This window comes from Carettochelys insculpta, chromosome 2 (genome assembly GCF_033958435.1).
Source record: "Carettochelys insculpta isolate YL-2023 chromosome 2, ASM3395843v1, whole genome shotgun sequence".
Lineage (NCBI taxonomy): Eukaryota > Metazoa > Chordata > Testudines > Carettochelyidae > Carettochelys > Carettochelys insculpta.
In genome coordinates, this window is record NC_134138.1 from 12,400,816 (window position 1) to 12,427,119 (window position 26,304).

Sequence of the window (26,304 nt, forward strand, 5' to 3'; positions counted from 1 at the left end):
TGGGGTAGCACAGCGGAGGCTGGCAGGGCTGGTCCCCCTACAGGTGTGAGGGTGTGGCACAGCTGAGGCTGGGAGGGCTGGTTCCCCCCTCCAGAGGTAAGGGGTGGCACAGCTGAGGCTGGCAGGGCTGGTCCCCCTGCAGAGGTGAGGGGGTGGCACGGCTGAGGTTGGCAGGGCTGGTCCCCCTCCAGAGGTGAGGGGGTGGCACAGCCGAGGCTGGCAGGGCTGGTCCCCCTGCAGAGGTGAGGGGGTGGCACGGCTGAGGTTGGCAGGGCTGGTCCCCCTACGGAGGTGAGGGGTGGCACAGCCGAGGCAGGCAGGGCTGGTCCCCCTGCAGAGGCGAGGGGGTGGCACAGCCGAGGCTGGCAGGGCTGGTCCCCCTGCAGAGGCGAGGGGGTGGCAGAGCCGAGGCAGGGAGGGCTGGTCCCCCTGCAGAGGTCAGGGGGTGGCAGAGCCGAGGCAGGGAGGGCTGGTCCCCCTGCAGAGGTCAGGGGGTGGCACAGCCGAGGCTGGGAGGGCTGGTCCCCCTGCAGAGGCGAGGGGGCGGCACAGCCGAGGCTGGGAGGGCTGGTCCCCCTGCAGAGGTCAGGGGGTGGCACAGCCGAGGCAGGGAGGGCTGGTCCCCCTGCAGAGGTCAGGGGGTGGCAGAGCCGAGGCAGGGAGGGCTGGTCCCCCTGCAGAGGTCAGGGGGTGGCACAGCCGAGGCTGGGAGGGCTGGTCCCCCTGCAGAGGCGAGGGGGCGGCACAGCCGAGGCTGGGAGGGCTGGTCCCCCTGCAGAGGCGAGGGGGTGTGACGAGGGAGGCTGGGGGGCGGGTTCCCTCAGGGGGTGGCACGGCTCAGGCGCGGGGGCTGGTGGCACGGCTCGGGCTCTTCGCGGGAGGACCTGCGGGGATACTCCGCCCCCGAGGCCGGGCGGGCAGAGCGGTCCCCTTCCCCTCGCAGCCATTGGAGCGGGGAGCGAAAGCAGCAGGCGGCCAGAGGGGGCAGCGGCGTATCCCATGGTGCAGCGCGCCGGGAGGGAGGGGGAGCGGCCTGGAGTGGCCGGGATAGACACAGGCAGCGGGTAGGGACGGGAGCCGGTCTGGGCCCTGGGAGCGGGGCGGACGGAGGCGATTCAACTTCTCGGCGTCCCTGCCCGTCTCCCCGCCCCCACTCCGACCTCGCGCGCCGCCGGGCTCGGAGCCGCTCCGCTCAGGCCGGTGAGTCCCAACGGCTGGATGGGGGGCAGGGAAAGTGAGGCAGAAATGGCCCCAACTTATGTAATGGGAAGGGGGGAGGCTCCCCTGGCGAGCGGCACCGCCGCGCCCGCCTCGTTTCCCCGCCCCCGGCGAGGTGAGGCATCCACACCCCGGGGGGCGGGGGGGGACACCCCTGTCGCGTGGGGGACGAGCCCTTCCCGCGTGGCTGTGGCAGAGGGCACCGCGGCAGCTCGGCACACGGACGCTGGGGGTGGGGAGGTGGGCGGCCTCCGCGTGCCGCGGTCTGTCAGTGGCCTTCTGGGAGGGGGCGTCGAGCTGCGGGGTTCCCCCCGCTGCCAGGGAGGCCCGGTCGCTCTCGGACCGCGCCCGCCCCCTCCGGCCAGCCGCGGCGAGGTGGGATTCGTCACCGCGCCGGATGTGGCGGGACGGGGCGAGGTGCTGGCGCGTTCCCTAGGGGGTGGCAGCCCACCGAGTAAACAAAGGGAAGGGGCAGGAGCGGGGGCCACCCGGGCTCCAGCCCCGCCATGGCGAGAGCGGGGCCGCCCCTCCCGCAGGGCCGCGGGTGAAGCTGTGGTTTTCTCCGCCAACCTGTGGGGGGGGGGCGGGGTCCGCGGAGGTGGCTGAGGTTTCTTTTTTGTGTGGTGCTCGGTGAGGAGCCGGCGGTTGCTCTGAGAGGAGGCAGAAGAGGCAGACGCCCGAGTAGATGGTTAAGTACAAGGCGAGGAAGAGGATTTGTGCGTTGGTTGAGGGGGCTCTGCATAAGCCACCGAGCATCTGGAGACCATGCCATGAAGGGCTCTCCTCAGCTTCCCGGGACCTGAAGACAGGGTACAGTCTTAGAAATGCACAATTGTAATAATGCCCTTTTTTTCTTGCATTCCCAGGGGTCTCATTTTAAAGCACAAATCTGCCCATCGCCAACTCTTGCCTCCTTTCTGGTTTCCAAACTTTGCAGTGTGGTTTTATATACTTTGCTTTATTCCTTTGCTAGCTTCCCTGCTCCCTACTAAGTGAAAGACTGTGTCACTCCATAGGCGTGTACCTTTATGTATTAGCTAGTTGCCGTGTTTCTTATTTAAATGTTTGAAAGCAGAACATACCCTGTGGGTCTTAATGCCAGTGTCTAAGTCTTGCAGAGTCAGCCTGAAGCTGTGGTTTTTTGGCAATGTAATAGCAATGCTGTAGTAAATTAGTTGAAATAATAAGTTCAGAAGGCAAACTGTTTGGGGCTTTATATTTTTCATTAATGGGACTAATATTTAACTATTAACTTAGTTTTAAAAGTAAACTTGTGCTATGGTGTCTCTTAATTTGCATTCTTTCACCCATTTGCTGCTTGCATGGTGTTCTCTGTGTACAGCATACTAAACAATACAGCTCTTAATCCTGTAAAGCTGAACCATTACTTCAAGGCTCCATTCTGTGACTCCATTGTCTCTCACTGAGATCAAGGTACACTTATGTGAATCATTTTGCAGAAGCAGGGCCTTTAAGATATTAAGCTGAACATAGTACACCAAATAACTTTAATTATATTAAAGTTGTTTGCTCTGTCCATCCTTCTTCAAATCTCTTCTTACATCTTTATTTCCCCTTTGCTTCATGTCTGAAAATAAGCTCTGATCTTGCATTGCATTTATGGTTTTGAACCTGTGTCACATTGATTCAGGTGCAGGACTAGGGCTACATTATGTAATTTTTGCAGCCAATATTATGGCTCTGATCCTGCCTGATGTATGCATGTGTTTAATTTAAAGCACTTTGGTTAGTTCCACTGAAGTTTGCAGAATGGGGGCCAAAGTCATTATCCATGTTGTCTGGCAAATATGTACAACAATAGAAGAAACTATTCTCTCTAATTTATATGGTTGCGAACTGTATGGGTAGTTTAAAGAATGAAAATGTGGAACACTGGAAAAACTAGTGTCTCTTTAAAAATAAATCTTTAAATGGAAGCAAACGTTTTTTAAATCCTATCTTGGTAGAACATAGCCTTGGATTGTTCTTTCTTCACACTTTTTGGGAAAGAAAATGCATACAAAGAATTGCAAGTAAAATGGCATAATACTTCTTTTGGAAAGCTGTGAGCTTTATTAAGCCCTAGGTATCTTTAAAAGTATTGAACGTGTGTGATTGATTATATTAGTCTATAAACTATTTGAAATGTATACTATTTCAGAATGAAAGGTTCTTATATAGGGATACTGTAACGTTGAATATATACAAAACAGCAGAAATGTAGCACTTTAAAGACTAACAAGGTAGTTGTAAGTCGGTTTCAAGAGTATCTGTCAAATAGTATTAAAAGCTCTTTTTTAGTGGTAAACCATTATATTCCCAATGACTAATGCTTGAACAGTTGATTCTTTTAGCTTGGTAGAAATTACAGATTTATTGAAGTGAAAGTGTTATTTTGGGAACTATGCAAAAACTAGGTCTTTGGAGCTAGTAATGGACTGTGGTATGACAGTTTGGCTGTGTCTACACTTGCATTCCTCTTTTGAAAGAGGCATGCAAATGAGGTAAATAGAGGATGCAAATAAGGTACAGATTTGCATATCCAATGCCTCACTTACATATTTAGAAATAGCTTCTTTCGAAAGAAGAAAACCAGTGTAGACACTGCTCTTTCAAAAGCAAACCCCATCTTTGAAAGAATCCTTCCCATAAAAAAGGGGAAGAAGGATTCTTTCAAAGACAGGGTTTGCTTTGAAAGAGCGGTGTCGACACTGGTTTTCTTCTTTCAAAAGAAGCTATTTCAAAATAAGAATATGCAAATGAGACATCATATGCAAATTTGTATGCCATTTGCCTTTTTTATTTACCTCACTTGCATACATCTTTCAAAAGAGGAATGCAAGTGTAGACACAGCCTTTCTGTTTGATTGGAAGCTATTTTTGTTCTGGATGCTACTGTGTCTAGATATTGTGCATCTTGTCAAAACAAACTAAAATAAGTATTTTCTAGCCTATTGCAAAAACAACATAGAAATCCAAGTAGCTTTTCCTAGTTTTCCAGTTGCTGCTTTGTATGGCAGAACAAAATCTGGTATGGGGTTGCATATGGATTGAGCATTTTACATCTCCAAACTCCTATCATGTTCCTTAGAATTCATGGAAACACATTGTCTCAGTGATAGCAAACCTTCTATATCTTCCAAATATTTTTAAAGGTAAATTGTTCATTTTCAGTGAAAGCTGTTGGACATATTCTTTAAATATTAAAATTATGTATATTTCACAATGTTATTTACTGTAAATAGGCTAATAATTTGTTCTCAGAACTGAATAGTCAAGCCTTGTAAATTTGTAACTCTACAATCAGAATATCTCGTTTCAAACTTAAAGTGTTGACACTTAAAAAGACATGGAATATTTCTTATAGAAGTGTTATGTCATATTCCAGAAGATATCCAGAATGTCAAAAAAAGGAAAAGTTTTGCAGATTTTTTCAAAATGTCAGAAGGATGTTGCTAAGTACTTAAACTTCTAAATTTTAATATTGAAATGTTATTTGTAATAAAGGTAAAAAATTCAGTTTTAATTTTTTCATCATTTATAGCAGTTGCTTGTTTTTTGCATTTCATGTAGAAAGGACAATGAAAATCAAACATTTGCACTTTTCCGTATGGGCAGTTTTTAGTCTGTATCAATTTTTGATTATTTTGAACTACTGTGCAGCTGATGTTTGTGTTTCAAATGATGCAGGGGCATATTATCACATTTTAGAAATTTTAAGATTTTTTTAACCTAAGAAAACCAAAAAAAAATTGTGTAACAGTTCCTGATTGCTCACTTCTACTGAGCAGCCCTTTTAGTCTGAAAGCTATCTTAGGAATGGATTCAAATATTTCAGGTGTGGGTTCTGCATCGCTAAAATTTGTAAAAATACTGATTTCAGGTCAATGTTTTTTGGATGTCCCTCTGGTTAAAAGCTGGTATAGCGTAGTGGGTTTGTCAGACACCAAACATTTTCATAGAACACGGATAACTATTAATTAGAAAAACAGATATTAGAGGCCTGAGTAGGGGAAGAGGAGTTGATCAGTTAGAAAAACCTACCTGGTGAGGTGAGCAGGTTTGTGGGCTGTCTGCTTCTGTTTTGTTTTTTGAGGGCTGGAGGCTTTTGTTGTTGTTGTTGTTGTTTTTGTTTTGTTTTTCCTCCTGTCAAATTCTTCTAAAGGTGCTGTTGTCATGTAATTCTACAATGCATTTTCCAAGAAATTAGGCAAAGTGTAAGAGCTAGGCAAATGGTACAAAATTTCAAAAGTACTTATTTAAAAAACTAAAAAAAATTCTTAAAATACCCCAGTGATTTAAATTTATATATTATTTGATTTTTCCTCTTATTGCTTTTACATTCCTCTCCTAAATGGTAAACCTGTTGGGACAGGAACAGCCTATTGGTACAACACCTAGCATAATTGGAACTTTGATGTAGAGACTTAAAAATACCAAACACATAAGTGAAATAATATATGATGTTATCTCATGCAGATTTCAGGCAACTTGGATTTTAAGCATTTCTGATGCTGTGTCCCTGTTGTTTGTTATGATAGGGCCAAAAAGCTACAATCTGGACTTCCCTTCCCCCCACCTTGTGCTAAAATAAATTAAATTTAAATTGACAATGAATACAGCCTTATTTAATCCAACATGTTGTGGTTCCAGAGCAGTAGGCTTCCACTGTAGTTTTGTCAGCCCCAGGGAGCAGGGTTTGCTCAGGGCTCACAGTGTGAAATCTGGATATCAGCCCTGGGCTGTAGACAGCTAGGGGTCCTAATGGCAACCCCAGGCATAACTGACTGTAATACATGTGCAGCAAAATGCCTGGTTGTCACAAAAACTTAGCGGGTATAATATGAGTATTTATATGGTTTCAGTACATTTTCCATTTAACTAGGCTTTTCTTGCAAATGCTGTATTTCTGCTGTTTTGTTTTGTTGGAGTACAGACTAACATGGCTATCTCTTTGTTACTAGTCTTCTTGTTTTTCCAAATTACTGCAATTAATTACCTTTTAGTTAATTAGTCCATTAATACTTTTCTGTGATTGTGCATGTTCAGTTCACAACACATGTGAAATTATTTTACTCCATTATTCCAGAGGTGATGCTAAAGAGAGTGGCTGAGATTAGGGATTAGCTGGAGGGAGACAGGTCAGAGAGCTCAAAGCTGAAGCTATATGGATGGAGGAGGAGTGAATTTGGAGATCCACCAGAAGAGTTATTTCTGGTTTAAAAAGAGAATTAGTAGAAGAACCAAGTGAAGGAATTATTCTTTCTTGGTTTTCACAACTCTTTAGGTTAGAGGCATTGGTCGAAGGAGTCTTAAAGCGAATGAGAGATTGAGATGGATGAGGATGGAATATAGTCTTTTAAAAAATTTAGCGGTTGTGAAGAGCAGCTTCGTCGGGGGAGAGAGAAGATCCCAGATTGGCAGGTGTTTTTGTGGGAATCAGCTACAGAGATGGAAGAAAATAATTTGAGGCAATATGGTGGTTTGAGCGGTGAAGAATTTAGAGCTGAAGGCTCTGTATAGTAAGTTAATATTATGTTTAATGTTCATTTTTTCCTATAGGGTTACAAAGTTTTGTGCATATCTCAGTTTTCTCAAATCTCAGAATAGTTCAAGGGTGTAAGGTTCTATCAGACCCAGAACTTCGTCACATTCTTTTTTCTGTTTTCCATAGCTTTCTTCATTCTATTTTATTCCCTTTTTATTTATTTGCCTTCTTTTCCTTTTAGCCTGTCTTGCTTCTATGCCTCTCTCATTTTTACCAGGTTCAGTAATTGAAAGTTTGCACAGAGAACCTGAACAGAAGTTATTCAGTTTCCTTTTGGCATCAAACTATTTCCTCATCCTTTGGTTAGAAAAGAGAATAGTAATCTAGCCAGTTTCCTTGTGCCGCAAGGCTCCACCTTTATACAAATGTAAGTCAATTTACAGTTTTAACTCTTTCCTCCTGCCCACCTTCAAAGCCCACAGTCATGAACACATAATTGAACTGTAATTTATATAATTTGGAGACCTGTTCTCAGACTAACTTTTTTTTCCTTTTGCTTTAAACTTCTCGTTTTTTCTGAAATAACATATGGGGGTGGGAGGGAAGAGTACAGCATTTTGCTGTAACCCCGACGCATGGATATGCTCAGCTCTTCCACCATGCTAACTTTCCCAGCCCTTTTCTCAGATGCAGTGAAGGGTAATAAATGATGTGCAAGGAGCTGAAAGTAGCACAGGATTTGCCATGCCATATAAGACCTCTGGTTCATCTGCTATGATATCCTGTTTCCTACAGATGCTTCAGAGGAAAGTCAAGGAATACCTGTAATGTGTTACTTTACAATAACTTGCACATGTTAACCTTAACTTTGCCCTCCTTCGGTAAGGCCCCAGTATGCCTTGTTAACACACAAACGTTAATTTTGGCAACACAACTGTTGCTGAAATTTACAAACTTTTCACCTTTTACTGCCCATTCCTGCTCACCGACAGGATTGCAGTGAACACTATTAAAGGGCAAAAAGGATGGAGACTCATTGTACTTCTGTTTAACATTACAAGGTGGGAAAAGAAAACCAGGTGTTTTGGGGGGGAGGAAAGGGCCTAGAACGTTTGGAATGCTTCAGTCAAGTGATCACTTACTCTGTTGCCTCTAGGAGACACACGATTTCAAAGCAGTGTGATTAACTGTTTGGATTTTAAAGCATTTATGATAGTTGAGACTGCATATACAAATTAGAGGCTGAATGAGAAGTGATGAAAAGAACACCAAGTGTAATATGTACCTTGGTAGTTCAGTTACTTATATATTGACTTTATGTTAGAAATAAAGATTCCTTGGTGGTTTCATTTGAGCAGCAGTAGCAGTAAGGACTATGTATGCTTAATTACTGTTATTTAGGGTCCTACCAAAGTTATGGTCCATTTTCAGTCAATTTCACAGTCATAGGTATTTAAAAACTGCACATTTCTTGAGTTTGACCATAGAAATCTCATGATGTTGGTTCCTGACCCAAAAGGAAGCTGGGGGAGGGTGTTGCAAGGCTATTTTACAGAAGATTGTGGTGCTGCTACACTCACTTCTCTGCTGTTGGAAGCAGTCCTGTCATAAGAGGTGGGCAGCTGGAGAGTAGTAGCTGCTGGCTAGGATCCTAGCTCTCAAAGGAAGCTGCCACCACAGTAGCACAGGAGTAATGATGGCATGCTATGATGTTGCCACCCTCACTTCTGCACTGCTGCTGGTGGATCTGGCAGCTGCTGAGGGCCCAATGTCCTTCTGCCCAGCTCTAAAGGCAGCAGTGAAGAAGTAAGGGTAGCTATACTGTGACCCCTCCATAAAACAACTGTGTGATTCCCCTCTTTAGCTCCCTTTTTGGTCAGGACACCAATTTGAGAAATGCTGGTCTGCTCTGTGAAGCCTTTATAACATAGGGTGAAAGCACACAGGAGACCCAATTTCATTGTCCGTGACATGTTTTTCAGGGCTGTGAATTTGGTAGGGCTGTACTTATAGTCCACTAGTACTACTAGTGTCCAATATCTAATAAAATTTCCTGCATCCAAGGTCTATAGGTTTACTGCTTGTTGCTTACAAAGATGAGAATCATAGAATCAAAGTGCTGGAAGGGACCTCAGGAGGTCATCAAGTTCAGCCCCCTTCTTCAAGCAAGATCAACCCCAACTTAAGTCATCCCAGCCAGGAGTTTGTCAAGCTGGGACTTAAAAACCTCTGGGGATGGGGATTCAACCACCTCTCTAGGCTACACAGTCCAGTGCTTCATCACCCTCCTGGTAAAGTACTTTTTCCTAGTATCCAACCTAGTCCTCTCCTTCTGTAACTTCAGACCGTTGTTCCTTGTTCTGTCATTTGTCACTACAGAGAACAGATTTTCTCCATCCACTTTAGAGCTCCCCTTCAGGAAGTTGAAGGCTGCTATTAAATCACCCCTCAGTCTCCTCTTCTGCAAACTAAATACAAATCCCTCAGCCTCTTTTCATGGGTCATGTTCTCCAGCCCTTTAATCGTTTTTGTTGCCCTCCGCTGAACCTGCTCCAGCACATCCACATCCTTTCTATACTGGGGGGCCCAAAACTAGACAGTATTCCATATGCGGCCTCACCAGTGCCAAATAGAGGGGAACAACAGCTTCTCTAGATCTGCTTGAAATGCTCCTCTTAATGTACCCCAATATGCCGTTAGACTTCTTGGCTACAAGGGCACACTGTTTACATCCAGCCTTTCATCCAGCATATCCCCTAGGTCCCTTTCTGATGTATTGCTGCTTAGCCAGTTGGTCCCCAGCCTATAAAAATGCTTAGGTTTTTTTCCATCCCAAGTGCAGGACTCTACACTTCTCCTTGTTGAACTGCTTCAGATTTATTTTGGCCCAATCATCCAGTTTATCCAGGTAACTCTGGAATCTATCTCTGATGAGCTTAAGCAAAGGACAGGATTTCAGGAAGCTGGAGTTTTACTTCTGTCTCTTTTGTAGATCTGAATTATCTTGGGCAAGTCAGTTTAATCTCTCTGTTAATTCTCAGTTTAATTCTCCTGTCTGTAAAGTGGTGGACATAACATCTAGCTCAGGCTTAATTCACTAGTGTCTAAAGGATTTTGAGATTCTCCCTGGAAGGTACTAAAACTACTGCTAAACTATTCATGCTCCAAGGGATAAAATAAAAATTGAACAATGTTGGGTCAGAATTGCTCATTCAAGGTGTCTGGAATGGTTCGTGAAGCAGCCGTTTTAAATGATTCACACTTGACAGTGTCCTTGTTAACCTTTCATTGCGTCTGAATAAGGATTTACTTTTGCATGCGCTAAATAAAATTGGAGTAGATGAGGGGAAATGCACCTCTGAAAGCAAATCTGTCCCTTTGAGGTAATGCACAACTTGGAGGAGAGCTCTAAAATTGTGCCTTTTATTTTTATATAAACAACTCTTTAATTTCTTTGTTTCTCTTCCATTGGCCTATGTTAGTGAGTTCCATCCAGGGAAACAACATTTTTCGGGGTTCAAAGTGTGAGGTTTTCTCCTATTTTCTAGATAGTTCTTTGCTGTGGCTGTTGGAAAGAATTAGCTGTAGCTCCTGTTCCTAGTCCTCTCTTTACAGTGCCAGTATGGAAGTGCTGTAGCTTCTTACCACATAAAGTGGGTCATTCTGTATTTTGATCATTCCATCATCTTCCATATCAAATTTAAGCTCCTTATTCAAGCCTTCAAGGCCCCATCCAGTTTAGTATGTGCCTTGACTACTGTTTCTTTGCCTTTTTAAAAATTTTTACTTCACCCAAACTGCAGCACTGACCACCCTTTTCTCACTTGCACTTCCATGTCTTCTTCCATGCAGACTGAATGCCTGCATCCCTTTTTCTGATCCCAGTCTACCAGGTCTACCTATGTTATTGTCAAGTCTCTTTCCAAACATATGTTTTTGCAAGGCCTACAAACCCTTTTAGTAACTTCATATGCAAGCATGACTACGCACATCTGTGCACGTGCATGATGTAGGAAGATGAGGTACAGGAAGGCCTCACTATTTGTGGGGATTACGTTCCAGAGGAAGCCACAAATGGCAAATACTGGAAAATGGAGGGGAGGGAGGTGTTTGTGACACAGAAGCAACACATCTTCTGCAAAGAATGTTTTATTGCCTGCCATTTAACAGTCAACAAGCAAGTTTAACTTAAAAACAGTAAATTAACAGCCATACTGGAACACAAAGATAATGCAATTAACTTCCACTTTAATCACCCCACCAGTTCTTTGAACTGGCTGCCTGGGAATCTTATTGTCCCTCTGGAATAGGGTTAGTAGAGATGGGTTCCCAAAGGAACATTGTGATAGGAAGCTGTTTAGTCTTGCCATACAGTCTAGCTACTGAGGCTGCAGTGTGACCACTTGCCAGTTTATGCAGTAATCTTACTTTTTTCCCTTCTTAGCCTGTTGACAACTGTCTGCATCACTCACTTTTCTTTTTGGTGATATAATTAAGGCTGGATGTTCCTGTGACAGCCTTAACATGGTTGTGAGGGGGCTGAGAGAAGGCATGAGCACACAGAATCGTGTGATCAGGATGGTGCAGGACAGTGCAGCCTGGTGTGGCGCAGCACAGCAGGGCGTGATGAACTGCGAGTAAGTGAAACTGTGAGTCCACAAATGGCAAGGCCTTTCTGTATACTTTTAAAAATGTTAATTTTCATGATGCAGATATCAGTAACTACAAATGTATATCTCTTAGTGCTAGTCCTCTCATTCCTTTCCTTAGCCAACTCTGTTATCTAGCATTTGACATCAGTTCTGTCCTCATTGAGGCATGGACATCTTTCGTTTGCATTTTTGGCTGAAGAGAGCAAATGGGGAGTATTTCTTCTTAAATGATTTTTATATTTTTTTTATCTGCAGATAGTCTCTGGTTTTCAGTGTTCTATAGGCCTGTTGTTTCTGAGTATCTTGTTTTTTTAAAAGATGGAATTAATGCTCACATTTCTGCAAATAACTAGATTAGCCAATGTTTTATAGTCTTGTATATTTCTCTCCTTGAAGAAGGAAATGTAGAAGCCACCTATTGATGTAATTAATATTGTTTTAATGTAATTGTTAGCTTTGCTTTCAAAATAATTGGCTGCAAATCTTGATGGGAATGTCTTTCCTTGATACGCATTGATTCTGTGCCACTGCTTTTCACTCTTAAAACATGCTAGCTGTCTCTTGAAGTATCATCGGAGGCTCCTGCTCAAAGGCATTTGGAGGTGGTTCTGTTCTACAGCTGTTCTAGTATTAAGTCATATGGGGGACTGAACTCACTAATGAGATTATATCAGTTTTTCAGTGTCTGGGTAATTGAGTCTAGGCTCAGTTTAAAGTCTGGTCTGTGACTTTTTTTCTACTTTTGTAAAGTTTATCCTATTGTGGCCTCTACTGGAAACTAATAATGATGCATCTTCTATTTAAGAGAATTCCTACCAAAATTATAGGGCAAGAGACTTATTGATCTAACAGTTTTTTTCTTTATTTCACATGAATTAACTAAATTCAAACTTTTAAGAGCATGGCTGCACTAGAAAGTTTCCAGTTACGTTGTTGTCTCTCCCCAGTGAAGTGAGTTATGCTGAAATGAGATGTATAGACATAGTTTAAATCTCAGTAGAGGCATAAGTCTCTTGAGTGAATGCCATTGGGTATTGTCAGCTAAACATACACTTCACAGAGAGGGTAGAGACAGACACAGAACCTCAATTCATGCAACACAGTAAAAATAGCAGTGTGGCTGTGGTGACATGGGCTATGTGTTGGCCTGCTGCTTGAGTACAAAAGCTATGAGGTTCAGGGGGATTGTGTTCAGGTGGCTAGCCTGAGCCACTGTGTATACCATCATGGCTACACTATTTTTAGCACACAGCTTGAGCAGAACTAAAATGCATCTGTCTACCCATTCTGGGAAGCACATTTCAGCAGATGTGTAGAGGTATCACTAGTGATAACTTGGGCTTCAGGCAGAATTAGAAGAGAGATGCAAAAGTAACTGCAGGGTATACAGAGCTGCCTTCACACCAGAAGGTTGAGCTAAGAGGTAAGTTTATGAAATTGATGTAAGCCTTCAAGGTCTGGCAAATTGCATGGTGCTTCGAAAACAAATCCCCAGAACATTTCTTCCACGTGGTTTGCATGACCTGATGGCAACTGTTGAATAAGTTGCTGAAAGTGTCTTGTCAAAATAGCTACCAAATCTTAAATCTCAATGTGTTTAATGAAGTATTGTATTTATTTCTTGTGCACCTTATGAAATTCAGAATTTTACCTTGTGATTTGAGATTTAAAAATTGATTAATCAAAAAGGAAGGTTGATTAAAAATAGTATCCATAAATATATTTAGCAAGGTTTGTGTATGTGTGTATACAAGTATACATGCAAATGATGGGCTGTCGGCCAAGTGCCCCTTCTGGCCTCAAATCTTAACTGCAAAAGCTCTAGCTCAGTTTCTCCACTTTTCCAGGACTCTTTTAGTCTAATTACTAATACGAAACTCCTAAATCCAGCCCCAGAGAGAAGCTGCAGAATTAATTAACACAGCCATGCTTGTCTCACTGATAATTGGATTTAAGGTAACAGGCTTAGTTTGCAGCAAGGAAGATGAAAATTGGATATTCAGGAAAATGTTCTATCTATAATGTGTAAAGTTCAGTTCAGGGAAAGGCTTCCAAGGGAGGTTGCGGAATCCCTATCATTGGAGATTAAGAAAAAGATGGATAAATACATGCCAGAAATTGTCTGTTTATATTGTCCTGCAACAGTTCATGATGCTTCACTGATGAATTGTTGAGATCCCTTCCAGTCCTACCTTTCTCTGACTCTTTAAGGGTGTGTCTACACTAGGGATTAACTTCGAAGTTAAGCAGTACATGGAAGTAGCGAGCAGAGAGTCTACACACATTTTCCCTTACTTCGAAGTTAAATTTGAAGCAGGGAGCCCAACTTTGGAGTTCTTACTCCATTCCCAGGAATGGAGTAGTGCCCTACTTCGAAGCAGGGTGTGTGTAGACACTCTTCTTTGAAGTTGTACTTCAAAGTAAGCAACTTTGAAATTATTTTTGTAGTGTAGACACAGCCTTTGACATTCAAAATAAAATTCTCAAATCCCCGTCAGGTCCACGCTACCAGATTGCCTGCTGGGAGTTTCCCACACCTTTCCAGCCTGAAGTCCTTTTCTTTATTTAAAAAAAAAAACAAAACAAACCTGTCAGTATTCCCTGTTGGACTCTTCTCACTCCCAACAGACTCTTAGTGCTGCTTCCTGCTGCTCTTTATAGGAGAATCAGTACCTCCATAGTCCTCTGATTCTGTTAAGTAAACCTCATCCCAAGTGTGGCAGACTGCTAATTTGTATGCATCTATCTAGCTCCATGCCTTTGGTTCTTAAAGAGCCACGTCACCCTTTTTCAGAAATATGACTACAACATAACTCTAAAAAAATCATGTACTTAAAAGGCAGAAGTTCCAAAAATGAAAACTTTTCCTGCCATATTATGGGTCTGGTGTATTTTATAATATGGATTAAGGACTGCATTTAAGAAAAATGGGAATAAGAAATAATTCATGTGCATGTATTTGTGCGAATGTCCTGAGTTTTAAGTGGTTGAAATTTTCAAACTTTAAAACTGCATGAACACTAGATACTGAGTGTTATTTTTTATTGATTCAGGAAGTTTTAGTATATGTACAAATCATTCAGTTGTAAATTGGAGGCAAATGAATTATAACATTAAATTTTTGTTTAGAGAAACGTTATCTACTATATATTTGAGAGTTTGTGTGTCCATCTGAGTTTTTGTTTAAGAACTCCTCCTAAACAGTAAGAACTATTACCACCAAATTTGGTGGTACGCAGCTTCATGTTACCATACCTTAAAATCAAGGTAAAGGTTTAGCTTGTCAAACACTTGGACAATGAGGTATGCCTGGAATCTGATTTTTTTTCTTCCCCTCATGAAACAGAAAGGAAGGGCTCTGATAACAGATACATTATTATTGCAGAATGACCACGGGGGGGGGGGGGGGGCGCAGCAGGCATGCTGGCCCTTGGTAGCTGCCTCCAGCTGGCCAGTAGAGGCCCCACCACCTCAGCTGTCTCCCAAGAGTGGCCTCTGGAGGGCAACACAGTTCTGGCTGCTCATTGTGCCCCCCCCATACCTCCCCCTGCCTCGATTCCTGCACCTCCAACACTTTGCAACCTCTTGCCATGGCTCCAGTGCTGTCCTAAGCCTGACTCCTGTGCCCCCCAGCCCATGCCCTGAGCCTTTCCTCACCCCCAACCCCTGACTTCTGCACTCTACACAACTTGCAAATGAGGAGGTGAGGCTGCAGCATGTTTACAGATTTGCATATTTCTAGGTATCATGTGCAACCATTCTGTCTGATGAGCAGTTCAGTGGGGCTAAAATACAAGGAGGTGCTGGGTTGAGCACATTGTGTGTCTGTGTGAGTCTTCATGGCTGGTCAGTGAAGGGGCAGGTGTTGAGTGCGTCAGGTGCTGAGTGGGGACAGGATAGTGGCCAAAATGTGTTGGCGGTGAGAGCAGGGTACATGCAACGAGTTTTGGGACATCAGCTGCAGAGAGCGGGAGTCCTCACAGAGCCACTCCATCTGCAGTGCTAGCAGGACCTAGAGTGTGTCAGCTTTGCACTCCATAAGGTTTAAGAGCCATGTTACCCTTGGTGGGACAGTGAACACAACAGCTCTGCCACGGAACCTGTGAAGTGAATAGCCGAGCATTTCCAAGACCCTTCCCATGAGATCTGTGAGGCCAATTACAGTGAAGTGTGAGAGTTCATCAACAGTTGTTTCAAGTCTGACTAGCCCTGTGTCAGGACTAGCAGCACACAGGCCCACACCTGATCTCTGTGACCCTGCTTCTCCCAGCAACTTGCTTCAGTGCACATTCAGAAATTAAATCCACTTATCAGGTGCATCCTCTGCTGTTTGCTCTTTGTGCTTCCCCAGCCTTCAACTGTTGTGACTGGCTAACCTTCTCGGGGTAGAAAATAGCTGTTGTCTGAATGCGTCTGTGAATGCCAAGCTGGCCTCTAGATCTAAGTCCCCCTCCTCTTGGCACCCTCCTCTAGGATTCCTTCCTCCTAGTTTGGTCCATTCAGGGGTGGCCTCTGAGTTTCAGAAGTATCCACGGAGGTTTTTGAAGCAGAGCTGGGATTGCCCCCAAGTATTTCATTCAGCTCTTTGTAGAACTGGTAGCTCATGGGTGCAGCATTGGAGCAGTGATTTACCGCCCACACCTTGTGGTAGGAGTTTCACAGCTCCTTGATTTTGACATGCACTGCAGTGTGTCCTGGTCATGGTCCCTTTCATTCATGCCTCTTGATATCTGCCTATAGGTATCATAATTGATACAGCTGCACGCAGTTAAATCTGGACAGCCTCCTCTCCCCAAATGCTGATGAAGTCCAGTAACTTGGCATGGCTGCAAGTAGGTGATTTCATAGTGCATGGAACAGGCATCATCAGCTGGAAGGATGCTTTGAGAGCATGTCACACATCCCAGAGCAAACAGGAAGAGGATTTTCAAAATTCCAAAGGAATATAAAAGGCATGTCTGAGGGCTGGTCACCTGAGGGGAGGGCAGCAGAAGTAAAACTGATGACCAGAGACGCAAGAACAATGGGGATGGTTTAGCTACAGCACATCAGCTGTGGAGCTTATGTGCGCTACATGCCTTTTCAGTGTTGACACTTTGGTAGCTACAGTGCTGTGTTTTAAAGGAAGACAGAGGAACCATCTAACAACAATGAAAGTAACTTTAAATACAGCTGGAAAAAATGTTCATATTTATCCTCAGACCTGGTCTCCCACTGCTCTCTCCCCTACTCCTCGAGCACTATTAAATGAGTCAAGTTTAGTTTTCTATAGCAGAGTACATGTGTGTGGCTCTTTGCAGATAAATGAGAGGTTTGTACGTGAGCCTTTTGAACCTAAGGTCCCCATCTTGTTCTCTTTGAAGTATGTGGTTTTAAAAAAAACCCTTCACCTGAGTGAAGTAAGAGCAGAACCATTAGACATATGATACAACAGCAAATTATAAGGATCAAGGCACCTGGGGAATATGGATTACAACAATAAAAGATCATAGTGTTCAATTTAAAGACACAATGTTTGTTTTTTTGAATTATAGCTCATTTCTTCTGAGGTTTACAATATTGATAGCTATAGAGATCAAAGTCTGATAAGAGGGTAGAATAGGTTGCATGGAGGTCATTGTTGGATGGCTACCTGAATCCTTTCATGACAAAATATTTTGGAGTGTAGTCAGTATGAGGGGAGAGACCTGGGGGGAGAGTGGCGTGCATGTTCGTATGCAGGTTGAGCCTCTCTCGTCCAGCACCCTCAGGACCTGACCAGTGCTGAAAGAGAAAATTTGCCAGACAATGGGAGGTCACTATCGTCTTCCCAAACTGGGGGGGGGGGCGTGAAGAAATTCCAAGGGGGCATGAGGCAACCCAGCCCCTCCATCATTCCCCCCACGTGAAGAAAGATCCAGTGTTTTGCTTCCGGCTCTGAGCCCCTGCCATTTTACATGGGTGACCCAGCGCAGCCGTTACAGAAAGCAGGCAGTTGGCAAAGACCCACATTGAGCTGGCTGCCTTCTGCAAATGAGAGTGAGTCGGGGTTGGAGGAGAGGAGAAGGAGGATGGGGTTAGCTGGGGGTTGGGGGTGTCTGGCTTTCAGGGAGGGCAGGGGAGGGGCTTGGGTGGATGGTTTGCAGGGCTTGGGCAGCTGGCCAGCTTGCGGGACTCATGGGGCTCAGGCAGCTGGTCCTGGCAGAACAGGGCTTGGGCAGCTGGCCCCAGCGTGGGTGGGTGGGTGGCTGGCCCACGCCTGGGGTGGGTGGCTGGTGGGCAGGCAGCTGGTCCCGGCAGCGCAGGGCTTGGGCGGCCAGTGGGCCGTGGCTGGCCCCGGCAGCTGGTGGGCAAGTGGGTGACTGGCTGGCCCTGGCGGAGTGGTGCTCACATGGGCGGCTCTGGCAGCGTGGGTCTCAGACGGGCGGGCAGCTGGTGCAGGCAGCTCTGGAGGCTGGCATGGGGCTCAGGCAGCTAGCTAGCTGGGGCTGCAACAGGCAGCCACAAGAGCCCAAGAAAAATTTTGTGCTTATTTTAAATTTTAAATAACATTTTTATATCAAGCTTTTGCATTTATTTCAAATTATGAATTGAATTTTTTGTTGAAGGTGGGGATTGGTTGATGGTAAAGAAGAGGTCAGGGGCATGAGGGTTTCTCAAAAATCAGAAGAGAGGCATGATGCTGAAAATCTGGGAACCACTGGTTTAACACATTACCAACACTTCCACTGCTTACTGGGCTCTTAAAAGACACTTAGGAGAAAATTACAGCTAAATAACAGCACAGAACACTGGCAGCCAGGACTGGTGGCTGTAAACAAACTTTATGGGATCACAGGAAACTTGGCCACAACCATGATAAATGTTTGTCTGGTTAGCTAAAATCGTGCCGGATTACAGATGTTGCTGATGAGAGGTTCAACCTGTCGTACATTCTGTAGATGATTAAGTATTTAATTGTTTTATTTCAAAATTATTAACTTATGTTACTGTGTGTCTTATATTTTCAGGGCTTAATTTAAATGTGATTATAGGCAAAGAATGAGAATTTGATTGTTACTTTCAAGAAATCAAAAATTATTTTTCATTTATCTCTTGTTCCTATGTGCTGGACAACAGAGTGCCAGACTAGAGAGGTTCAACCTATCTTTTCTTCATTTTAATTTATGCAGCTAGTTCAGTACAGTGACTTTTTTGTTCAAAGGTGAGAAACCATTGGGAGTTCAAAAGGCAGGAGTTCATACTTTCCTCTTTCAATTAATATTTAAAAACAAGGTGTGAGTGGAGGAGATCTATTTACTCTAGAGTCTTAAAGGGCAACCTGAATAGAAACACTTACTGAATTTTATAATACAGTAATACTGGATATAATCTGTTTCTGTTATCACTTGAGCTTCAAACCCCTGATCTTTATAGACCAGTAAACCTTTGAAATGAATTTTTCTGAGGATTGCCCCTTGAGTGAAGTTTATACAAACTGTGAGGCAGGTGACATGGAGTCTGATGGTGAAGGAACCCTCCTACTGGCTCTTCCCCCACTTGTTAGCAGTTTTAACTATTATGTAAAAACTGGATCTTGATTGCCTTTGCCTGAGAACTAGACTGGTCAGAGGATCTAACCACACAGATGTCAACACCCTCCTACCACTTTTCTCCCCTACCTATGCTTGTGGAATCTGCTCCCACTGGCCACAGAACAGCTGGGGGCTGCATGAGAGTCCTGCCTCTGAGAGCGCTGGCAGCTAGCTACAGCCCGTCTGGGAGTCAAATGACATACCACAAACAAACTTCCATAACCACCACCTCACCAATGCCAGCATTCAACCACCTCCTATTCCCCTACCTACTGCAGGCAGCTCAGGAGACAGTTCTGGGTTTCCTAACAGGCAGCTAAGCTGCTGTAATTGGATTAGTTTGTCTCTTTTCCTCTCCTAGCTGCTGCAGCCCAGCTGGGAGACATAGTCCCCAAACTCCTTATCCTGTCCACTGACCCTCCTCCTCATGTTGCCTCCCTACTGGCTAGGAGAGGCATGCTCTTGTTCTCCCAGGTGCAGCAGGGAGCTGCTGCTGTAGCTGAGGGAGAGTGCCCTTCCCCAGCCAGGCAGCTCCATGTGTGGCAGCCCTGAGCTCCCAGGAAGCTTACAGGAAAAGCTGGGGTAGGGGTGTCACCCAATGAAATTACACTGTCACCTTGTTTTGTGAGATTCTTTTGAAACTCTTTTTGCAATTAGCTTTGTACTTAACTATCTAGAGTAAGTAAGTGTCATCTATATCATTTGCTACTTCAGCTCTTCACCTCTGTCGTCATTCTTCAGTAAGTTGGCCTACCATCTGTGTAACACTCCTGCACTTTGTTGATGGAAACATTCTTTTTCTTACAAGGATGAGAAAGTTTGTTGAATCATATGCAATCTTAGTCAATTTCCCCTCTCACCTTTCTCTACCAATTCAACTTTGGCAGCTCCTTGTTGAGGGCATGTACAGGCAAATGTCAGTAAAAGCCAGCAGAAAGCATGGTAGTTTGCCATCACTACAGTAAACTCTCTCGCGTGCAGCAGCCCTGGGACCCCCGTATAGTCAAATATTTTGGAGAATAGAGAGGTATACCTAGCAATGCCCAACACTAAAAAAAACAAGATTAAATATTAAGAAATAAACAAATGCATATAGAGACCTTTATTTACCAGTAACAGTAGTATTGTACACTAAACTTATACTGTATTTTCTTTACTTATGGAAAACATAATTAAAATTTACTTACGGCAGAAATGCCAGTTATTTCAGAGTTCCAGATGATAGAATGCTGGATATGAAAGAGTTTACTTTATGTGGAGTACTTGTCACATACGTATTTGTGGAAACACTGAGATGTGCTCAAAACTCCTGAGATCTCAGTAGTTATTCAGAGTGTGTTATTTCTCTTTTTACAGTGCTTTGAAAGAAGAGAATGGTATTTAGTTTAGCTAACGTTTCAGGAGACGTACTCTGTGCAAAATGTTTTTAAAGTATGCTTATGCCTTGATATGAGGGGAGGAGAGTGCATACATGTATGGCTTTCTGTGACCTCAAAGATAAACGTTCAGGCTGTTTAATTTTGGTAGATATTTCATGTGTGGATTGTGACTGTGTGGTTTTCTCTTTCACTCTTTGTTCTTTTTATAGTTTTTATGAATATTTGCAATACAGTTTAGTATTCTGTTACATTTAAGATATTTTTCTCTCTCTATTTTTAAATCTTGTATCTGCATTTTTTTCTCTCTGTGCTGTCTTCTGTAGACATACATTTTCTTTCCTCTCCTGTTGTGTATCTCCTTTTACCTCCATGCTTCAGGTTTTCTCTCTGCTTTTTTGTTTCTTGGTCCTCTTGTGAATTCTCCCGCTAGTTTCCTTTCTCCTTTTTTTGAACTCCCCACTTCAGATATTAACCACCCCTTTTTCCCCACACATGCACGCACGCACGCACTTTCTCTTGAGCACTGTGTGAGTTCCTTGCCTTAATTGTTCTCTCTAAATGGCAAAGGTTTCTGTGTTGCACTGCCTTAGCAACGACAGACGGGACTTGACAGAGTATACTGTAGAAGACAAGACCAACTAGCTACATCTGCGCTAGTGAGTGTTTTTGAAAAAGTCAGGGCTCTTTTGAAAAATCCCACACAGAGTCTACACATAAAATGCATTCTTTAAGTATTAAATTGGAAGAAAGCAGCACTTTTTCTGGAGGCACTTTTTCTCTCCTAGATGAGGAAGAGCTCCTTTTTCCAAAAAATTTTCCTTTTCCCAATAGATTCTTTCAGAAAAAAGTGTGTAGACACCCTGGGGACCCTTTCTTTTGAAAGAGTAGTCCTCATGGCACTGGATTTTTCCATCCCTGACCCATAATTTTGAAAGAACAGGGACTGTGTGGACAATCTGTATTGAAATAGTGGATCGATTTTTTTTTTTTTTTTTTTTTTTTTTTTTTTTCCAGTCCACTTTTTTTGAGTATGGATGTGCTGTTTCAAAATAAGTCTTTTCACAAGAGATCTTCTGGAAGAACTTCTTTTGAGGGCTTGCTGTAGTGTAGATGTAGCGGCTGAGTTTTATCAGTGTGAATCTCAAGAGGTAGGAGGAGTTTCCCATCGATACCATGTGACCAGACAGAGAGGCTGCAAAAAAGATGAATATCCAGCAGTTGCCACGCTGTGTGTTCCTTGTTCAGCATATTTCAGTGTTTCAGGACTTTAACATTTATCCCTGTCCTGCTTTATGAATAATAATTTTAGCAGATTTGGGGTACTGTGAATAGAGGTGGGTGGTCTCAAGCTTTGTATTTGGTTACCTGACTGTCCAGAAACTGAAATTAAAGTAAAAGAAGTCCCCCTTTTAGCTACAGGTCAAGCAATATTTGTGGTCTACAGGGCTGTCCTACTTAAAGTGAATAAAAGTTCACTGGGCAGTTTTGAAAAGTTCATAATTTCTTTCTCTCACAATTGTGCACTAAATGAAACGTTAAAACACTGTATTACCGAATGGAGTTCTACTAATTTGCTTGGCAGGGTTGTGCTACCTTCAGCAATCATAGAAAATGTTGTTTAGCATGGAAAAAATATCAGCAGTTGCTTGTTTTAAAGGTGAAGTATAGTCATGTCACACTAATTACCTTGTGGCTTATGGGTGATAAGCCACTCTCATTTCACAGTGCTACAATCACTTCCTGAAAAAAGAACTACCCTTTTGGACTGAAATCTCCTGTGCTTATTATGAGTTTTATTTATGCATATTTGTAAAAAATAGCTAAAATGTCATTTGTTTCTGCTCATACATGTACCTTGAGGAAACAAATCCTTCTCCATCTTTTGAGTAGTGTCCCTATGAATATAATATGAGGGTACCATCCACACTAAAGAGCAGCTGAATCACCCCAATCTCTAACCTGAGGTAACCTTTACGAATCTTTGTTGATATTGCCTCCATTCTCCACTGCTTACAAACAGCATCCAGCATATAGGCCACCCCCAGCAATGTCTGTTTGCTGCAACCTGGAAGCAAGAGTTTGGCTCTTGCTAATCTTGGTTATGCTACATTATAACCCTAACATATTCCCAGTCTTAGATTTTTCACAGGCATGTGCACTCCACTGCCTAGCCCTCTCCTGGATAATACAAGTTTACATAAGGTCCATAATTTCAGTAACAGAAAATAAAGTGCATTGCTATTCCAAATGCAGTTTCCCAAATGCTTCAGTGTAAACATACTGGATTAGACAAAACAATAAAACAAGTTTATTAACTACAGCGAGAGATTGACTACAAGCACAGCACTAATGAACAGGAGCAGCTAACTGGAGTTCTGAGAGGGAGCTCCCCAGGTGAAGGAGAATCGATAATGTGGCTCTTGGGATTAGTTTGTAGTGTATTTATCTGTACTTGTGGTATATTTGCTGCTTGGCAGAAATATACTGTGTAGTCAGTTTGTTTGGGGGGCCAGTCAGTTTTTGTGGAGAGGGATAGCTCAGTTGTTTGAGTACTGGCTTGCTAAACCCAGGGTTGTGAGTTCAGTCTTTGAGGAGGCCATTTAGAGGTCTGTGGCAAATCAATGAAAAAACAAATCTGTCCAGGATGGTGATAGGTTCTGCTGAGAGGACAGGGAACTGGACTTAATGACCTCTGAAGGTCCCTTCCCTTTTTATAATATAGTATACCATATGCTGACACTGTGTGTGCTGAGCTAAGGGGCCTTGAAGTCAAGGCTGAGAGCTTCTTAACAAGGCTTTAATTCTTAATCCTTTTAGCACCCATCAACCCTAATCACAGGGCTACTCATGAAGACCAAGTCTTTTAAAAAAAAAAAATTACTCCTGATCCACTAGAGGAGGAGTTGAACAGGAGCTGCAGGGTCTTAATGTGTGGATGGGAGAAAGGAGTTAGATTTATTAGGAACTGGGGAAATATATGGGAAGGGGAAGCTTATACTCGAAATATGGGCTCCATCTAAACCCAAATGGAACCAGATTGCTGGCACTTAAAATTAAAAAGATTGTAGAGCAGGTTTTAAACTAAGGGCTGGGGAAAGTCAACAGATGTGGAAGACCACGTGACTTGGACAGACACATCCCCAAAGGGAGGATTTATTAATGGAGATTCTCTCTATGCTAGTAAGAATGGGAGGATGGAAAATGTTAAAATACAGGTAGGATCTGATCAGAAACTCAGATGAAAGAGACACATTGAGTTACATCACCTAATGATAGCTTAAAAAGTGAGAAGTTGATCAAGTGCTTATATACTAATGCCAGAAGTGTAAATAACAAGAGGTTGAGCTACTGTACTTTGGATAAAATTAGGGTATTGGTATAATAGGCATCAATGAAACTTGGTTGGAATGAGGAGAATCAATGGGACACACAGTAACACATGGTTACAAAATATATCAGAAGGACAGAAAAGGTTACGCTGGTGGGGGAGTTTCATAGAATCAAAGGAGGTAAAAATCTTAACTCAATCAAACTGAACTATGGACTTCCTATGGATCGTAGTGCCATACTCTTAACAACAAGACAACACAAGTAGATGGAGATTTCTGAATGCCTGACCAGGATGATGATAGTGACTGAAATGCACAGGGAGGTTAGAGAAGATATTAAAATAAAAAGGCACTCTAAATAATGAGGGATTTAAACTATCCATGTATTGACTGGATACATGTCTCCTCAGGGTGGGTGCACAGATAGTCATTTAAGGTGTCAAAAAACTGCTTTTTGGAGTAACTGGTCTAGTAACCCACGAAAGAGGCAATTCTCGATAGATCCAAAGTAGAGCATAGGATCTGGTCCAAGAGATGAATATAGCTGGACTGCTTGGTAAGTGAGCAAACTATAATTAAATTTAAACATCCCTGAGCCAGGAAAAACACCACAGCAGTCCAACACTGTAGCATTTAATTTCAGAAAGTGGAACAATACATACAGGAGTGTGTTAGTTAAATAGAAATTAAAATGTACAGTGCCAAAAGTGAAATCCCTGCAAGATTCATGTACATTTTAAAAACATGATAATAGAGGTTTGACTTGAATGTGTACCCCATATTTAAAAACATACAAGAAAACAAACAGAAAAACACCCCTGCCACTGTGGTGAAACAAAACAGTAAAAGAAGCAGTGAGAGGCAAAAAAGGCATTGTTTAGAAAGTGAAAGTTAAATCCTTGTGAGGAAAACAGAAAGGAGCGTAACCTTTGGCAAATAAAGCATAAAAATATAAATAGGAAAGGCAAAAAAGAATTTGAAGAACAGTTAGCCAAAGACTGAAAAGTAATAGCAAAAACATTTTAAAATACGTTGAGGGGTTGAATCATAGGGGTTGCTCTGAGGTTCTCACGCAGTGTGCTGATGAAGCCACTGATGCTCACCTTTACTGCTCTCTCTAGCACCCTCCTGCTGTGCTACTCCTACTGATATCCCCCAGCCAAGGCACAGAGTTGGGGTTACTGCCCACCTGCAGCGAAGCACAGTTGATGACCCGGCTCAGCTCCGGTATAGATCAGGTATAAGGCCATTTACTGCATCCAGGAACTCAACCCCCCAAAGGGGATTTTAACCCCCAATAACTGTCTTGTCATGTGTAAATGATTGACACTGCAAAAGTTTATAAAGATGTACACTCTGTTTATCAGTGAAAGAAATATGCACGGTGGTTGCTCCCCCCTAGGTAACAATTGTTTACACCGGGCTTGATAATAAACAAAAGTGGTCTTTTCATGTGTAAAAATTAGGATTTAAGTGACTGCAGGTGAAAACAGATCAAAGTCAGTTACTAAGCCAAAATAATCAAATGACACCTGCTAATTCCCTGTACGTTAAGAAATTTGTTAACATGCAAATTCTTACTCTAAAATTTTCTCATCTCAGGCCAGAGTTGGTCTTTTTCTGAGATATGCCCAGCAGCTTTTCCTTCACCCTTTCTGCTGCAGTACTTTGTTTCTAGGCCTCTTCATGTGTATTCTTTTAGTGTGGGGAGGCAGTTTCAAAAGCCAGCTGAAGACTCTAATAACCTGATTGCTTTCCATTCCTTAAACAGTTTTCCCCCAAGGTAGGAACCCTTTATTCAGTGTCCACACTCTCCTGGTAAAGATCCAGCAGACTGTGACTTTAAAAATGTTATGTGACCTATTTTGCGTAGATGATCTTCAAGTTATGCATATTCATAGGCCAGTTTCCATAAAACGTGGGATCCTGTGATATACATTAGAAGCAAGAAGCCTTTGAAAAAAGCAGTGGAGCCACTGGGCAATCAAGATACTAAAGGAGCACTCAAGGATAAGTCCATTTTGGAGAAACTGAATGAATTATTTACATTCCTCTTCCTGGCTGAGGATGTGAGGGAGATTCCCAAACCTGAGCCATTCTTTTTAGGTGACAGATCCGAGGAACTGTTCTTGATTGTGGTGTCATTAGAGGAAATTTTGGAACCAACTGATAAACAGTAATAAGTCATCAGGACCAGGTGGTATTCACACAAGAGTTCTGAAGCAATTCACATCTGAAATTTCAGAACTACTAACTGTAGTCTGTAACTTATTTAAATCAACTTTTGTGTGAAGTGATTGGAAGATGGTTAATGTGATACCAGTTTTTAAAAAAGCCCACAGGGGATCCTGACAATCACAGGCCAGTAAGCCTTACTTCAGTAAGTCTTACTGAAGTACCAAGCAAACTAGTTGAAACTGTAGCAAAGAGCAATGTTTTCAAACACATAGGTGAACAAAGTTTGTTAGGGCAGAGTCTTTTTTGTAAATGGAAACCATGTTTCACCAATCCATTAGAACTCTTTGTGGGGGAGGTGGGGGGTGTCAAAAAGCATATATTTCCAGAAAGCCTTTAACAAGGCCCTTTACCAAAGTCTCTTAAGCAACCCATGGCAGCTGACTTAAGAGGGAAAGTTCTCTCTAATGGATTGGTAACTGGTTAAAAGATAGGGAACAAAGGGTAAAT

The 26,304-nt window shown here is 43.0% G+C and overlaps 1 protein-coding gene across 8 annotated transcripts in view; it reads left to right on the forward strand.

Annotated features, from left to right (window-relative positions):
* The first annotated feature begins 1,047 nt into the window (after positions 1–1,047).
* Positions 1,048–26,304, forward strand: part of PTK2 (protein tyrosine kinase 2) — a 418,848-nt gene continuing 393,591 nt past the window's right edge. For 6 of the 8 annotated variants that reach the window (XM_074986603.1, XM_074986600.1, XM_074986607.1 and 3 more), the window contains exon 1: positions 1,048–1,200. The gene's annotated coding sequence lies outside the window, so the exon portion shown is untranslated. Of the gene's footprint in view, positions 1,201–1,837; positions 2,029–11,300; positions 11,344–26,304 lie in introns of those variants that run through there. The other 2 variants (XM_074986602.1, XM_074986601.1) reach the window with 2 other exon arrangements.